The sequence below is a fragment of the Diabrotica virgifera genome, chromosome 5, assembly GCF_917563875.1.
Source record: "Diabrotica virgifera virgifera chromosome 5, PGI_DIABVI_V3a".
NCBI lineage: Eukaryota > Metazoa > Arthropoda > Insecta > Coleoptera > Chrysomelidae > Diabrotica > Diabrotica virgifera.
In genome coordinates, this window is record NC_065447.1 from 180,838,880 (window position 1) to 180,855,611 (window position 16,732).

Below are 16,732 nucleotides of genomic sequence, written 5' to 3' on the forward strand. Positions count from 1 at the left end.
TAGAAAGATTTAGCAACTAAACGCCATACTGTCTGTGTGCGCATGCGCGCAGTATTATGAAATTTTACTCTCAATCGCGCCTAAAGAAGTATAACTTCAAAAAAATTTTAATAAATTATCTCAAATATGTGATGTTTAGATTGTTAGTAACGTGTTTTTCGTCAATTCCGTGGACGTCACATCCATGGATTCTTGGTTTCCACGGACTTGGCAGAATATCCACGGGCGTAATTTATTTTACAAATAACATTACATTTTATTTTAAAACAGACAAAGCTGATTAATTATATTCCACAGTCAAACATTTTCTAACCTCAAAAGTGTGATGTGTAGATCAAAAGTGTGATGTGTAGATTGTTAGTAACGTGTTTTTCGTCAGGTTCGTTGACTACATTTTCCACTGACGTAGAAGAATATCCACGGACGTGATTTATTTTACAAGTAACATTATATTTTATTAAAACAAAATAAAAAGGTGAAGTTTAACTTAATATAAAATTAAATAATGCACATTACATTTTATGTACCCTACGTACATAGACATCAGAAATAAAAATACTGTGTCAAGTCAGTGATTACATCATATCCGTGGACTAAACAATTTTTCTTTGAATTTACGGGAAAAATATTGTATATACTAGCTTGACCTCTAGCATTTCTTTAACCCGGGAGTAGTCGCGCTCACTTCTGTAACGTGAACAATCGCGTGTTAGATTTCATCTCACAATAAGAATTTAAATACGAACTTACAACAAATTTTTATTTTATAGTATTTGTATTTACTTGCTATGTTGGAAATATTATTTCTAACAATTATTAAAGCTAATTGGCCCTCCCAAAGCCATAAATTCCACAAAAAGAACAAGAAGAACAAAAAAAATACCTACACATTACTACACCCTTCCTCGAGGCACTTACGAAATTTTTTCAAAATTGTAAAATTTTTCATCAAGTTATCGCAAAAAAGGATAAAATGTGAGATTCTATATAACGGCGCGACTACTCGCGGGTTAACAAATGGCTACATCTCAATCAAGTTACGAAGAAAAAAAAAACATATTTAATGAATCTTAATTATTTTAAAACTTAGTGTTAAAATCTGCCAATTTACTAAGAATGACCCATAAACGATATTTTTTAAAGTTCGGTAGTAAGAGACTTTTACCATTCTATTGAAAACTGATTTAGGACTCTAATATCTCCAAAGATTTTCTTCTTTTTAGTAATCATAAAATCGATTTCGTTACTAGCTTTTCCACTCACGCTCTGATTCAATCCATCTCCGATGCTCTTCTCTGTAGAATAATCTGTTCATTTGGAACAGGTTTTTTTCTACCAGGAAACTATAAAGTTTGTGTACCAGTGATTTTTCTGTCTGATCTACTCTTCTCTAGATGTTAGTATTGAAGTCACCACATACAATGGTATGGTGTGATATTGTATAATTTAAGGCTAAAATAATGTCATCGTAGAATCCTTCTATTTCATAGTTCACATGGTAACTTGTTCAGGCATATGCTTACGCTGTTAATGGTGAAAAACTGCTATTTATATTCTATTTTTTTTTTTTTTTTTATTGAAAATTTACCGCATCCACCAAGAGGTGATTAGCGGGAATACAGTGTAGGAGTACAGTTCCAATAACTTACAATCTATAATATAATTCTATGAGTTTTAAATAATTATCGATATTATTATCTATAATTACAGTATGTATCTTAAATTAAGAATACAGTGTAGGTATAATTTCCAGTAATTTAGATTCTATAATATAGCCCTATACATTTTAAATAGTTTGCGATATTGTCATAGTAACCATCTGTGCCTAAAAGTTTGTTGATGTTGTTAGGAATATTGAATCTAATTCGTTCATTTGCAAAAAGTGGACAGTCAATTAAAAAATGCTTTACATTATTTATTTCGTCACAAATTTCACATTTAGGGGGATCGTCTCTTGTAAACAGGTGAGAGTGCGTGTATCTTGTGTGACCTATACGCAGACGTGTGATAACAGTTTGAAGTTTTCGGGCTCGTATTCTCGATAGCCGCGGGTAAACATTATCCTTGATTGTTCTTAAAGATGTCTGTGAATATTTCCATTCTTGGTTCCATTTACACGTGATTAGATTTCTAAAGTACGATTTTATGTCACTCGCGAGATTTCGACACTCCGTTACCTCTGTTTCGACACTTTCCGACACTTTACGGGCGCACTGATCTGCTGCTTCGTTTCCATCGATACCAATATAAGATGGGATCCATATGAAGGTAATGCGTCTGGAATTTTCTTGAGCCTCTTCTAGTTCAGATTTTACCATTTTCTCTAGGGGGTTTTTAGGATACACATGATTTAAAGTTTGTAAAGCACCGAGTGAATCACTTAGGATCAAGCATTTTGGTATTTTGTTTTTGTTGACATGTTCAAGGGCTTTGAGTATTGCATAAAGTTCAGCAGAAAAAATACTGAAATATTTGGGAAGTTTTACCAAAGTGGCAACCCCACCAGAAGAATAATTACTATTACTTTTTCTGTCATTTCTAAAACAATTGAACTGCTTAGAATTGTAACTTGTGTTTGGACTAAGGTTAGTTTCTTGTAGGCAAATTATTTCTGGACAGTATTCTGATTGGATGATTTGAAGCATGGGTAAACGATGGAACAGTCCATCAATATTCCACTGTAATATAGAGTTGAAAATTAGGCATCGGAGGAAGATAATTCACTGTCAGTGATATCTTTACCTAGATAGTGATTCAATTTATTTTTAAGTCGGGTGAAGCGATGTTTCGTAATTTTGTCTGATAGGTATGGGTAAGATATGGTTAATAGGTTTATTAAACCGGGGAGATCGGTTGTGTATTCCTGGATAATTTCTATAGGTGAATTGTTACCTTGGGTATTTTCAATTAGCATTATTAGCTGATCATAGTTTAATGGGAGTGTTGTGGAATTTTTATTCATGAAAAATTTAAGTGCGTCAGGAGTAGGTGCTGTGCGTTTAGGTTTTTTGGGCTTTTGGATGTTGGTTTGACGTGGTGTTTGAGGGAGAGCAAACGTTGGATTATTAGTATTCAGATTTTCGATGGGAGGGGATAACGTTTCGTCAATACTTCTTTTCACAGATGTACTGGATGATTCTCCTATGATTCCGAGTGAAGCTTGTTGATCCATTACTTCAGAGGTTTTTCACATGGATTTTTAGTGGGAATGTTCTCTTCGGTGGGAATTATTTTGCTCGCTTCAGAAGTTGGCAGTAGGGTTTGAGGAGTAGAATAAATTGAAGAAGGTTTTTGAATATTTATGTTGTTTGGATCACCGTCTTCAGCTTGATGTGATTCAGTATGGGAGAAAAGTTGTGTGTTCTGTTGCTGTGGCGTAGATTCGGTGGTGGTGGTTAGGTCATAAGAGATAGTAGAGTTTTGAGATAACACATTGTCTGTCACAAGTTGTGTATGCTGTTGCTGTGGCGTTGATTCGGTAGTGGGAGTTGGGTCATGAGAAAGAGTAGAATTTTGTGATAACACATTGTCAGATGAAGTATTGGGGCAATTTGACGCAACGTGTCCTGTTTGCATACGAAACATTCCATCTTGTCCGTTGAAAGAAAAATTCTATTATCATTGCCTTCAAATGAAATTAATAAGGAGGTGTGAAGCTCGAAATTATCAGAGGGTGAAAAGACATACACTTGGCGGCGGAAACTGAGGATGTGGGAATATTCATCACCTGGAATTCCTGCTCTAAGGAAAGACACTGGGGAGGCTATTTGAAGACCAAGACTCTTGATTGCATTTTCTGCAAGTTGGTGGGGAATATAAGGAGAGATATTCGAGATTAATATTCTTTTTGTCGGGGAGACAAGTTTCCTAATACTTAAAATTAGGGATCCGATTTGGATAGTTGGGTGGGACTTCAGAAGTTGATCAACGAGATTTGGGTTGGCTAGATATATGCAGATTCTATTATTTGAGATTCTGGAAGCAAAGGAAATATTTTTTGGTCCGATGACATCACCAATAGCTTTAACGTAATCTAGAAGTTTAAGGTTTTTTTCTGCGTGAAGGACTATGGCTTGCTCTTTTTTGGGTAGGGATGGTGGTTTCGGCGAAGATTTTGCAGCGTTTACGTACGAAATTGATGTAGTAGCTTGAGTATTTGTAGCACTTTGAAGGGCCATGGTTGAGGTAGAAACTGTAGGATTACTGTGTATGTTTGTACTTGTCATGCAGATACAGACAATAGCTTCGTGTTATATTTTTTCTTTAAATGGTTCTGGTATCAGAATTGCATTCAAAGCCATTATGCTGGATGGTCAGCAAGAACCAGCAAACTGGTGAAACCAGCCGCTGGTATGCACTTTATATAAATTAAATACAATTTATAATGGTTTAATAATATAAAGAAAGCAATACGTACAAATTTTGTCCAGAAATCACTTTTTAAAATACACTATTAAATCGAAATCAAATACACTAATTACTACTGATAAGGTAAACTAGATTTTAATTATACTTGGCACAGGTCTTACTCGTATGAATGCTAGAACAAGACTCTATATTCTATTTTATTCTGACTTAATATTAAAATTATCCACTTCAAAAGAAGTGAAGTGCATTTTACATTATTAAAAGCTACTCAGAAAATTAATTGACTATAAAACTTTATAGTTTTCGAATGCATATTATATCGATATTGCAACTTAAAATCAATATGTCCTCATTACTAGGGGTGTAGTAGGAAAGTTTTACAATACAGGTGCTTATTTTGTGACAAGAACTTTTAATTGATCATTCCTGCAAGCTTATTATACTTATAGCTTATTATAAAGGAGAATTATTTTGTTAAACTATTTCAATATTCTGAAAGTATGTCTCAACTTCGGTTGGAAACTTTCCCTTCTCTAATGAATACTTAAGTGGTGTTCTTTTTTTCTTGAAGGAGTTAGCAACTTTTCTAGATCGTTATAATTAATTTACCATGTTTTTAATTTCGAAGTCAATTTAAATGTATAAGGTTTCTTTCCTACAGGTCATAGGCCAGCAAAATATATCCACGTATACATAATGGAAATTAAAGAATAACATTTCGGATATTTTAGTATTTGTCGCCTGCACATAGGTTTGATGAAAGTATTTAATTTTAAAAAATTAATTACAATCCTTTATCAAAGTATATTTATTTTAAAAAGTACATTACCGAACGTACATTACCGAAATAAAAAGTTCATCATTATTGCTACTTACACCAAATATACATGCTTGAGCCACCAAAATAAATGGGTGAAAGCTCTTTGAATATTATAATGTAATTAAGTTACATTTTTATAAAAAAGAAAACGTGATCTAAAATATAAGTAGGAGAGACCGGGGCAAAACGAGGCTCGGGGCAGAACGGGAAATGCATCGGTGTGCATAACCTACAGTCGTCCGGTCGTAATATCGTCAATAGCGCCATTCGGACGAACGTGGGTTGACTCATTTCAGTCATTAGAAAGAAAGTTCTAGTCACGTAGTGTGTTTCTTTACAGACATAAAATCCGTTTTCTTAAGTTTTGTTAAAATGTTTGGTGATATTTATAGAAGCGCTATAATAGGTCTGGATCCCGCGTATGAAAAAAAAGTTGATTAATAGCAAGCTGAAAATTTGTTAATAGCTTAAGGGTGTCTAGTCGGACAAACTTTGATATATGGGAACACTGGAACAGGGTAGGTTTTAATTGTGGAACAGGTTAAAAATTTGGAACGGTCAGACCACGAAAACGGCACATGTATTTTGTCCGACAGAACAGACTTAAACTCTCCGAACCGAGATTAAACTCTCATGCAAAAATCAGACTGCTATTTATCACCAAATGGGCATTTTAATGAGTGGAACATGTAGAATATGTCAAATGGCAGGAATTATGACAGGTGATAAATAGCAGTCTGATTTGTGCATGAGAGTTTAATCTCTGTTCGGAGAGTTTAAGTCTGTTATGTCGGACAAAATAAATGTGCCGTTTTCGTGGTCTGACCGTTCCAAATTTTTAACCTGTTCCACAATTAAAACTTCCCCTGTTACAGTGCTCCCATATATAAAAGTTTATCCGACTAGACACCCTTAAGCTATTAACAAATTTTCAGCTTGCTATTAATCAACTTTTTTTTCATACGCGGGATCCAGACCTATAAGGTGAGTAAGCAAGTTTTATCACGTTTTTAATTCAAATATGATAGATATTATGTTACTGCGTTTTAATATTGCGTGCTGTGAACCGTTTTATATATTTTACGTTATAGTCCGTTTTTTAACGGTAAAATATTGCAAAATTTCTAAATTTTAAAGAACCGCTTGGATTGACATGAAATTTGGCACACACATAGCTAACAAGTCAAAGAAAAAAAGTGATATTGTGCCGATATGTGCTTTTGCCCTGGGGGTGGTTTTCACCCCTCTTGGGGGTGAAAAAATATTCGTCCAAAGAAAGTCAGGAAATAGATTACCTGGCTAATTTTAAGTAACTTTTGTTCTATAGAGTTTTTTCACTAAGGGCCAATTTCTCATATCGAGTTCAACTCCAGTTTAACCTGAACTTTTAGTAAACGTCAGTTTAAAGTCAAAATCGTCTTTCTCAATTCCCGTTCAACCGATGGCAGTTTAAACTTGAACGATGCTTGAACGGTGGAGTTCGGCCGTTCAAAGATTTCAGAACTCAGTTCAGATGATTTCATGGACTACGCATGCGTTGTATTAACACGAAACGCTGTCATAATATAAATATATCCTATTTTATTATATTAAGCCTAACGATAAACGATAACATTATTTGTGTTTTTATAATATTTATTTATAATTATTAAAATGACTATTTGACTATAAATACTTAAATTTAACTTTATTCAAAAACAGCATAAAAAAGGTACTTCAAAATGGCGACAGTTTTTTGCCTTTTGCCATCTATTGGCATTTCTCGAAAACTGTAGAACGAGCACTGACATGAACGCGCAATGAGAAATGCATTCCAAACAGAACCGGAGATCACCTGTGAACCCGGTTCAACTGAACCATAGATTAACGCAGGTACATAGAAGAGTGGGTGGGGTAGAAAGGGAACTCTATAGGCAGAACTGGTCCCGTATTCCAACACCATCGATATTTTTGGAAGCCAACTAAGCGTTTTAAATTGGAAGATTTCTGTAACGATTTGGAAGATCGCTGTAACGTTTTGGAAGATATCTGTACCGTTTTGGAAGCTTCGCTAGGCATACCAAATTCTATAATGTGCACGTTATTAATTTTTAGTTTTTGCAATAAAATATTTTTATTACAGAAACCATAAAAATAAAAATAATTATTGCAAAAACAAAAAATTAATAACATGCACAAACATAGAATTTAGCATGAGCAGCGATTATATTTAAAAAATGATAAGTATGTATGTATGGACAATGTAAGAACAATAATGAAACCAACAAATGACAGTAATAATTATTATTTATATAAATCTTGACATGAATTCATTGTTTTCATAACATAATGTAAAATGTCTTTCTACCTTAGGAATTATTCACATTACCTGGAAACAACTAGGTACAGTTGAGGGAAGAAAAATAATTTATACACTGAAAAAATGTCTATTAATAACTGAAATATGAAACATTCACTTCACTAATCACTTGGGTACGGGATAAAAACTTAATACACAAATATAAAATTGATATAAAACGCATACACAACACAAAAATTACAAAATGACGCACTTAATTCAATACAAGACAACGTTGCCATATTTTATTTAGGAAATATATTGCATGTTTGGCTAAAATCTACTAAATCAAGAACTAAAACTTTATTAACTTATTTAAGTATAATTTAGGTTTTTTTATAATAAAAACAGCAGCTAACTTAACTAGAAATAAATATAACGTGAATGTAAAAAAACCAAACTTTTTTTACATTTTAACAGGGAAACAAAATGACCTAGGTACTTAAATAATTTTTATCAGTTTTATATTTAATATTTTTTATATAATATTTTGTCATCCATTGATTTTAACATATTATGCATGTCTGGATCAAATTTGGTATAATTCCCAACCTCATTCATACCTTCTTTGACAAATAATCATGAAAATACATTTTTTCTACAACCGTGTTAAAAATGCAATTTTTAGCACTCCATACGAGCGTTAAAAATGTTACTTCAAGGCACTAGTGCTTTAAAATTTTTAAGGCACTGCAGTTCGTATTGACCGTATAGGCAATTTGATGTAATGTCAAAAAAATATAAAAATGGAACGTCAGTCAAGTTCAAGTAAAAGTTTTTGTAGATATTGTCCTGTAATTACGTTTGTAGAAAAAATATTGTATGATATGCGTGTTAAAAAGTACATTTTTAAAGCACTCATGTGCTTGCAAACTTTCAAACTTTCACATGCTTGCCTTAAACGTGTACTTTTAACGTTTATATCATAAATAAATATTTATTCAAAAGTTTATTGCGATCATCAGTTGTAATACGGTTAAAAACGGAAAAAAATCTTTTTCATTTTACGTTAATAGAAACGGGTAAACACATTATTTTTGCAAAGTTACATTTTACATACATATTTTGGTTTTCCGTCGTTAGTTTAATTTTAATAGCCTCACCGAATGTCAAAACTCTTTCTTATATAAATATTACCCGAAACACTACTGCACTGCTGCTTGAAACAAGAAAGTTTGGTATCAGACACCAGTTTCATTTATTTCTCTAATCTCTGTATTCATACCTACGTCCTGAATCTTATTTTCGGTAATGACATTAGGAAATTGTAACAAAATGTCAAATGTAAATACTATTAAAGAGTTAATTTCATTTTAGTCATAATGCATAGCACAGGAAATGTTGATATACAGTGATGAGCGCGCTAATAACCGGCAAAATAGCTCAAAAGATGGAAAACATAATACATTGCGAAACAAAAAGAGATGAAACTAGTGGAGGTGGAAATTATCGTTATAAACGTCTAAAATACCATTACATTACATAGTTTCCCACCTTTAGACGTATCAGAGGTATGACAACTGTCACTGTGACAGTAGAATTTTATAAAATACTCCTGTCACAGACGTCTACAGTTGGAAAACTATGTAATGTAATGTTAATTAATAGTACGTTTATAACGATAATTTCCACCTCCACTAGTTTCATCTCTTTTTGTTTCGCAATGTATTATGTTTTCCATCTTTTGAGCTTTTTTGCCGGTTATTAGCGTGCTCATCACTGTATACCAAAAACCTACTAAAAAATATTGCCTACTAGAATTAAAAAAAAAATATATCAAAAATCTATCAAAAAAGTAGAAATCTGCTGAATGTGGCAACGCTGTTACCAAATAAACACAACTGTCCAACTCGACATTCAATTGTCAAATATTCTTCTTCTTTTCAATTAGCCTTGTACCACATATATTAGCGATCCACATTATGTGTCGCCATCTCTAATTCCGGAAGCTCACTATATATATGGAACCAATTTTTTCCATTGAGTTCGCAGGGCATGCGCAGGTATGAGAAATCGACCCTTAGTCAATACTTTTTGAGTTATTTGGCAGTGAATATGTTCATTTTTTCAACAAAATAACCACGCTTTTAGACGGTTTTTCGCAAATAACTCAAATAGTAAGTATTTTGTCGAAAAAACATTCTTAGCACAAATATAGCCTGTACAATTTAAAAAAAAAATGGTGTATATTTCACGTCTCTACACCTAGTAGAAGCAGAGTTATAGCTAATGAAAAATAGGTTCATATTCGTCAAATTCCAAATGGAAGAGGTTAATGTGAAATAAATAAAAATGAAGCACATTTCGGGGAAAACTCATTACCACTTATTTAAAGTGTTTAAAAAAAGCTTCATTTTTTTTTATAAAAAAATTTCTAGCATCAAAATTAAACAAGTTACGCTCAAAATAAAGTTAGTCCCTTTTGGTTTTGGTAAAAAAATCGAGAAATTCACCCCCTAATTAGTATCTTAATTGAACTTAATCGTTACGACTTCACAAGTTTCTTAACTCGTGTATATATTGTTTATATAATCTGTAAGTTTCATTGGTTCAAAGTCCTTATTATTGAAAGGGCTGTAGTTAAAATGGGTTGAACGTGTCATTGATCACGAATGTATGCAAATTTAGAAACACCAAATCTTAATCAATTTTTGTCTAACAGAAAAACAAAAAAATACATGATATTTAGAAAAGCAAATCTGACTTTTTTTTGTTTTTTGAGATTTTTGGTATCTCTAACAATTTTTAAGTTATATTGAAAAAAATCATATTTTTCAAAATTTAAATTTTTAAAAATCTTATTTTGAAACCAAATTTTTTCAAAAATAAACACTTTGAATCGATAAAACTTACAGATCATATAAAGACGACATAAGTAAAATAATTTGTGGAGCGGTAACGATTAATTCCATTTAAGTTGCTAATTAGGGGTTGGTCTTCCCGATTTTTTTTTGCAAAAACAAAAGGGGCCAACTTTATTTTGAGCGTAACTTGCTTAAATTTAATGCAAGAAACTTTTTGTAAAAACAGAAATAAAGCTTTTTTAAACACTTTAAAAAAGTTATAATGGGTTTTCCCCAAAAAGTGTTTAAGTTTTTGGATATTTCACATAGAAATATTCTATTTGAAATTTGGTGAATATGAATCTATTTTTCATTGGCTATAACTCCGGTTCTACGAGATCCAGAGACCTAACGTGTACACAATTTTTTTAAATTTTTTATAAGCTATATTTTAGCTAAGAACGTTTTTTTCGACAAAATACTTACTTTTTGAGTTATTTGCGAAAAACCGTCTAAAAATGTGGTTATTTTGTTGAAAAATGAACATATTCACTCGCAAATAACTCAAAAAGTGTTGACTTGGCGAAAAAGCTCTATAGAACAAAAGTTACTTAAAATTGGTCAGTTTACCCATTTCCGGTCTTATTTTGGACATATATTTTTTCACCCCCAAGAGGGGGTGAAAGTCACCCCTAGGGCAAAGGCACACATCGGCACAATATCACTTTTTTTCTTTGACATGTAAGCTATACGTATGCCAAATTTCATGTCAATCCAAGCGGTTCTTTAAAATTTAGAGCAAAAACCGTGAAAGAATGGACTATTAGAAATTACTGATTTTATTTGAAATGATGTCTGTTGGGGAAAACGGTCCGGGCAAGACAGAATATTATCCCATCTTGCCCCGCTCTCCTATATTGACACTACTTTACAGCATTTAAACTTTGTAAGGAGAATCTGACTAAAACTGAAACTAATAAATAAGAGAAAACTAAAGAAGAAAACGAGATGGACACTGACTCATCAAAAGAAGATGATGAAGATTGTGGTTGCATCTAGATACTGTGGATACTTTGCAGTCAACTGAAGGATGGGTAGTAGGGTGGGTCGTATTTATACTTTGTTTTTTTAATTCAAGACGCCTGTAGTTGAAAAAGTTGCTATGTATTATCTTGTACAAATTTTTTAAAAATTTTTTCGTCACTATTTGTGCCCCTCGCCAGCCCCCTCAAAAAACAAAAAAAATTAAATCAACAAATGAATTTCCCTGTATTATGAAATAATGCAATATTCTCATATTCAATGATTCTCATATTACCTAAAACAAATATTTTTAGTTTTTAGATATATTTAGGCCCCCCGTCAGCCCTTAAAGCTTGTTACGCACGGGGAGCTATACTATAATATAATAGTATATTATATCATATCGCTCTCATAGTAATGAGTGAGGCTGCATAGATGAACTAATGCTTCCGTGTGTGCAGGTTCACTCATTACTATAGTCAGCGATATGATATACTATAATATATATTATGTACATTATACTATAGTTCCCCGTACGTGACAAGCTTTGGCTAAAAACAATAAAGTACTTTTTCACTTTGCAGCAGCTCTTCGCTTATTTTGTGGTTCAAAATATACAAAATAACCTAGAATTCACCACGAGGAGGTAGCTGCCATCGAGTTCTATCCCTGCCCACCCATCCACCCAACCATATGAGCAATTTTTAATTTCCTACTTCGTAGTCTGATTTGATATTAAACTTTGGCATGTTGCTTCTAGATGCTATAGTTGTACGTATCCAACTATCCCTCTTAGTAAACCCACATACGGCCAAAGATGCCTTCGTCACTAATTTGACACCTCTTTCACCAGAATGTGTATGGCAGGATAACTTTCATAAATCTCCTTCTGGATAACTACCAGTTTTAATAAATGCTTGAATATCTTCATCAGCATACTTTCCAGTTTTATCGCAGTGTTATTTAAATTTATAAGATTTTATTTCGCTTTCGATCTGCACTTTACTATCCTTTTGTATCCTAATTTTCTTATGGGACTACGTGAGTCAAAGATCATCGTTAGTAAAATATTTTCAGGATGGCTATAAAAGCCATTTTGTTGGATCACAGTGGCAACTACAGCTTTTAGTTCGTCACTTAAATATCTGAAATATTCAATTAGCTTCCACAGGTGAAGAGTTCCAAATGTACACACTGGCACAGTTTTTATTAAAAATTAAACCCATAAGATAGGTTTCGCCGTAGTTAGCCATCTTCCATGAGAGAATTTGCCAAGAGGGTTATTCGCCAAATTGTTTGGATAGTTTTCGGAAGATATGCCAGTGCACATCTGGTATAAATATTTTTGATTGCTGCTTATTTCTTTTAAATTTACCTCAGGCAACTCAACTTTAAATTTTTCGTAGCACACAACAGTTTCTGCGGTATTTCCTTCTAGATATCTAACCAATTGTCGCAGTGGCAATTCGTTTGTATGTAGTTGACATATTTTCCATTGCAAGGGTCGTTTATGACGTACTCGCAATTCCATAAAATGTATTACACCACCGTGGGGCCCAATGTTAACGACAGTAATACTGCAGCCAACAGCAGTCAACTCGCTAATTATTGACACCCGATTTTCTGTTAACTAGTTCAAATTCGTTGATGCTATGGTCTTTGCAGTACCATTTTGAGGTGTTACGTGCCCTATATAGTCGATACCAGGTTTCTTCAATAACACTTTATGTTCTTCGACAGTGGTTTTTCTAGATGACGATTCTCCCTCTTCATGAATGTGAGGGGTTTGATTTTTGGGACCATCAAAATGGAGAGCTTGCAGACTAGCATCATCCTTTATGTTTTTTTTGTAAATCAAATCGTAGACTTGTCTATTACATAGACTTGTAATTTTTGGATATCAATCCAATATCTTCAAGAACAGCACTAGCGCTCATTGCTCCTTTTCTACTCGATAATCCCGTTCGGTCTATTGCAGTCAAAGGTAGGCGGTGAAGGCTTAGAGTGCTTAGGGGTATTAGGGGTCCTTATGGACCTGGACAAATTTACCTGACGGTGGGGTTTAGGGTTGTTTAAATTAAATAAGTTTTTTAAGTGCATTTGAAGCTACTTTTAGTCGTTTGAAGCATCAGGTTTCATTGATGTAAGAATTAAATTTTTAATTTTTTTAGAGGTCGAGCGGGGGGCTAAATATTAAAATAAAAAAAATAAAAATATCGCTATTCATTCTAGACCATTTGGCAACTTTCTTCACTACAGGCATAAAAAACTAGAGAACCGACCCACTCTAATGGGTAGTGTGCAGTGTCTGCCATGGATGGGCTCATAATTCCTGTGCAGGTATCAGGATGAAGACCAAGGTGCTCATATTTGTAAACTCTGCCAGTCTGACTAAAATACATTCCCATTTTGCCGCGTGGCATTTCCCATTTTGCCCCGTAACCGGGGGAAAATGGGAATTTTAAATTTATAAGTTAAGTTCTTTATAACCAAATAACTAAAAATTTGAATTATAAACAAAATCAGTTATATGAAGTTTAATAGCAAGTGTTCCTGTCTGACTTTGTTATTTTTTAATATAAAGTTTAGTTTCCTTTCTACTATGTTTTCTTTCTTAAGTATCCTGTTCTGCCCCGGTATCCCCTACATTGATTTTACATCAAGCGATATAGGACTCCCCAACACAGTGGGTTGCTGGTCCTGGACACCAGAACCTCACAATACGGACTGTAATAATTGCAACTACGTTGCCTGATGTAAATTTAAGAAATAGTACCTTTTTTATGGTGCTTGTTTTCAGGCGTTGGCTATGGTCGAATTAACAAACTGATGAAAGGTTTCTCGGTCGGCAGCTATATGAAACAATTCCCCGATCGTTCGACTTGTACATTGTCCAATGTTACACAGCCAGGACAGTTGTTTTTTTCCAACCCAGCGTTTTCCTTCGATTTTGCCCTGAGTTATCAGCCGGAGTAAGCGACATTTTGGTCCTCCATTATAAGACCCAATTATTAAAACTTTTTCATTTTTATGACGTTGATCAATTCTCGCTCTTTGTGCATAGTCTCCAGCACCCGTTCGTTGGATATGTGTGCTGTCCACGGGATTCTGAGCATGGTGACCTAACCTAAGGGCATTATCATGTTGCCATGTATCCATCATAAGGCATTTTATTTAAGTATGCACCTTTAATGCATCCATGTTATATTTAAAGGGTTGTTACCCGAATATTTTTCTTTGGTGGCTCAGCTACCATCCAATCTATCTAACACCGATGATGATTTTTTATAAAATCGAAAACGTTTTGTTGTGATGTAGCCTTTACTGTTGTGAAGGGATTTTAATAAAATTTTATACCTTTTACAAAGAATTTTTCCAGTTTTTTTTAATACAAAACTATTATTTTTAAATTAGTTTAAATAAAGAAGCATGTCTTTGATTAATTTATGTGTGGACATCCCTCCTTTGTCCTCGCTGTTTCTACTAAAAGGTTTGAATACAGAGCTCATAGTCAAGAATGCACTTTTGGCCTATCCGTTGAGACATCTGATCTCTTAACTCGTCAGTGGTCGCTATATGAGATTTTCTCTCACGGTTTCAGAAAATTGAGCACAACTTTTTTTCTGGGAAATTATACGCGCTGTAGTTTCTTCTAGTCTCCTAACTATCCTCCCTCGACAATCTAATAGACTCGTCCGCTCAGATAGTGACTCAGTTTACTTAGTATCACCATTTTGTTGAGTCAGTGCGCTTCATGTGAGAGATTCTCTCATCAAGCGACCACCGTCGTCAATAACTTTGTATAAAAATTAATTTTGTTTTTCCCCTTGAAACCTAAAATAATATTCTTTTATGATGTAATAAAAGGCGACGTGGATGTGGTCGATGATATGAAAATCCATATTTTCTTTTTCACGGGTTAGTTGTAGATGGTCACTGGCCATATATTTTTCAATGTTAAATATTGGCGGCATCAATAGTCGAATTTTCTATTAAGATAATAATAAAACATAAAAACGTCGTGTCTTTTTAAAACAAATGGCTTTATAGTTGATGAAACGTCATCTTTTTTGTAAAATGTTGTAAAGAAAGGCAATAGTTGGATATGTGAGAGAAAATCTCACGCGCGACCACTCGCGTAACAACCTACCTAGCGACCACGGCCGGGTTAATGTTGTTCTGAAGCTATTTTCTTGTGGCATTTTTTATAATCAATTACATTTAATGGGAAATAAGCCACAACTTTACCAAAAAAATGATTTTATTAACGTTTCGAAGCTCAAATCGGGTTTCGTCGTCAAAATACAAAATACTACTATTATCAAAATACAAAATACAGCAGTATTTTGTATTTTGACAACGAAACCCGATTTGGGCTTCGAAACGTTAATAAAATCATTTTTTTGGTAAAATTGTAGCTTATTTTCCATTAAAAGTAATTGGTCTAATCTCTTGAGTATTGTCCCACGACTCATTGATTATAGTTCCCGAGTAGTTGTATTGTAAGGCACGTTCAATTATCATTTGGTTCACATACAGATTTGCTCTAGTAATGTTTTACTTGCTTATGATCATTAGATTGGTTTTACTGGTGTTTATATCTAGTCCATAATATGTTCTACTTGTTTCCGTTATCTTGTTCATTAAGCTTTGCAGCCCTTCTATGGTATTGGAAAACACTATTTTATCGTATCATTTGCATACCGCAGGTTACTGAGCCAGGTCCATTTATTGAGATGCGTTCATTAATATCTTTAACCCGGCATACGACAGGTGAACTTTTTTGCCACTAATAGACAGGTGGGGTGTGACAAACCCCAGCAATTGAAAGAGTTAAAGAATATCAAAAAATATATTATGTACGTTTAGTTTTCTGTGATATGTGGAACGTCGACATCTTAAAGCTGGTCGGATAGTCACTATTTACACTAACATTGTCTATTTCTTCACTTACTTCCGAATCACTCTTGTCAATACATTCGTCACTGTCTGATTTATCTCATAAGGCCTGAAGGCGTGCTATTTCTCGTTCGTAATTCATTTTAGCTTAGACTAATAAAAAAAATATGTTAAAATCTGTAATAAGTATTATTCAGTTAAGTACCTATACTTACTTATTTATAGGAGTAAAACAAAATAAAGACAATTCTGTAGAAAGTACAAAATCCGGCTCGTGGGGTGTGACCACTTTTAATCCAAATGTATTTGCTGAAACTAAACAGGGGACTAAAAACTATGTGTCATCGCATAGTTGAATCTACAATAGAAAGCAATCTAGCCGCTAGTTCCACTACATGCAACACTTTCTTATGTTTTAGGCGCTTCACCATTGTTGCGATGTACTACACCCCACCTGTCGGATTCTGGGTTAAGAGCCTCTTTAAAAATGCGCTCTGAGTA